A 2,606-nucleotide genomic window follows, 5' to 3' on the forward strand; every position below is an offset into this window, starting at 1 on the left:
GAAACGGGGCACGACCCCGCGTCTCCTGCATCGGCAGGCGGACTCTCAAGCACTGCGCCACCAGGGAAGCCCAGGACACATAAATTTAGTTGCACAGATAGAGAACTTCTCCAGGAGGTGCCTTCTACCTCAAGAAACACCACCTTCCTCTGGCCCGCCTCACGCACCCCTCTGCTGCTCTTCCCAAACACGTTTGTGAGCATCCTGGAAAGACAATTGCTGGGAATCCCTGTGCAGCTCTCTCCCAGGACACTCCCCCTGGGCAGCTCACACCCAGAAACCAGCTCCCTCGGGGAACTAACCTGCCCTTAGCTGGCCTCCTGTCTGTCCTCCAGCCCACGCACTGAATTCAATTCACAGCCCACTTCTCTGCAAGGCAGACTGAGACTCGCCTCGGTACCTAGGAGAGACGCTACGTTCTCCCTCAGTTCATAAGCAAACACCTGTATTTCTGTATTTCTCTCTCCTCTACCGAGGAAGGAATCAGCTGCTTTCCACTGGGAGCAAGAAGCAGAAATCTGAAATGCAGTCCCAAGGTCACAGGGATGATCTCACACATCTTATCATCCATTCCAACGCAGGCAATTCCTGGGTACATGCTTCCAGCTAAAGCTCTTCCGTGCTCCACTTCTGAGTTTCCAGGGTTTCCTTGCCTGCCGGTTTCAGCCTGCTCCCTCCTGTTATTTTTAGATTTGGTTTTACTCCTTATAAAGGGCCAGGGGTGGAGATGGGGAGAACATTTTTCCTTTTTCATTGGAAGTAGATGACAAAAGACAAGTCAGTCATGGGGATAACAGGAGTCGCACTGTCTCTGTCCATTCCCTCCACCAGCTGCCACTGAGCAGAAAAGCAGCCACGCTAATTCAGTCTCCTCTGACTTTTCTAGAAGATACGCATTATCTAAGCAGGTGCCTACTGAGATTCCATCGGAAAACAGCATATGGTGTTCCCTTTCCCTTCCTGCTCGCAGAATGATTGCATCTTAGAGCTGGTAGGGAGCGTCTGTGATTGTCTTCACGTTACCAGGGAGGAGCTCGGGGCAAAGGGAGGCCAAGGGAGGTGACCGAGAAGGTCTAGCCGCTTGAGGTCTCTCCAGTTCCACCTTGCAAACACTGAGTCTGTCTGCTGAATCCATGTTTCTCTGCTGCTAATAATCAAAATAGAGCAAGAGCTCCTTCCAGGGAGGGACCCCTGCCTCGTGTTTTCTGTTGCTCAGGCCTCAGGAACTTGCTCAGGCAGGTAATGGTTCAGGGTGAAGCATTCGGCCTTCACTCATTCTCCCACGCACACTTCTTGTTGCTTACCTCCTTCCCAATGACTTTTTTCTGTCTCTCAACCAAATGTAGCCTTGCGCATACTCTGTAAGCCTGGGTATTTGTTTGCTTGCCTGTTTCTTGACTCAAAGATAGTTTAATTCCAGATTTTCTTACAAGACTTCATTTAGATTCAAAGTCCCATTATTAAATGTGTTTACAGTTGAGATTTCCCAATATTGGATGTAATAATTCAAAAGTCCTGGTCTGTGTGCTCAGGTAAGTCACACGGAACAAGCACAGTACTTGTGGTCATAGCACGGAATGCAGTTTGCGACTGTCAGACTCTTGCCTTCCTTCCTTGTTGCCCCAAATGTAAGAAGGCTGTGGGGCGGGTGTGACCAGATGACATCACTTACAGGTTATCCGCGGGATTGAGCCAGGGAAGGCCTGGTGAGGACAACCTCCATTTCCTGTCCTACAGCTGATGGAAAAGGCGTGTGTTCTGGAATCTCTGTGCTGCACACCAGGAAAATTAGGACACTCGATTGCAAAAGACAGAAACCCAAACTAGCTTGAGCAAAAGCACAAACTTATTGGAAGGCTCACATCCCCGTCTGGGGTCTGGGAAGGGCAGGGAGGCCGCTGGATGTCAGAGGGGGCGGGGCCCAGGGCTCACCGCCCCCATTTGCTCTCTTTCTCTCCCTCTCTCTCCGAGTCAGCATTATTTCTCCCAGGCGGGCTTTGTCCATGGAGTGCAATCACGACCTCTTCCTCATCCCCAGTTTAAGCACTGGGGAGAAGTTAGCTCCCTCTCCCCAGTTCCAGCTGCAAAACCCCCAGGGAATGATTCGGTTGGTCTGCCGAGGGTCAGGTGCCTCACCCCAACGCCTGGGTACTGCAGGCCTTTCTCAGATGAGGAGAAATCATAGCCGGCCCCGCAGCTACCTTGATTCACTTTCCACCGCCACATGTAGCGATGGGCAAATTCCTTAGCTTCACCGAGCCTTGCTTTCTTCACTGTAAAAGGAAAAATTAGGGGTTTTGGGGGGAGAGGCAAAAATAATCGCTTCTTCAAAGAGCTGTTGATCATTTTACATAGACAACCAATGTCAGTGGCTGGTGCCGAGTCTGGTGTATATGAAGCATCAATAAATATTCGTTTTCTTTCAAGGTGAGTCTTAAAGTCAAGGAAAAAGCCAGTGCGTTAAAATGGAGAGGATGGGCTTCCCTGGTGGCGCAGTGGTCGAGAGTCCGCCTGCCGATGCTGGGGACACGGGTTCGTGCCCCGGTCCGGGAGGATCCCACATGCCGCGGAGCGGCTGGGCCCGTGAGCCATGGCCGCTGAGCCTG

This window comes from Lipotes vexillifer, unplaced genomic scaffold (genome assembly GCF_000442215.2).
Source record: "Lipotes vexillifer unplaced genomic scaffold, Lipotes_vexillifer_v1.1 scaffold1306, whole genome shotgun sequence".
NCBI lineage: Eukaryota > Metazoa > Chordata > Mammalia > Artiodactyla > Lipotidae > Lipotes > Lipotes vexillifer.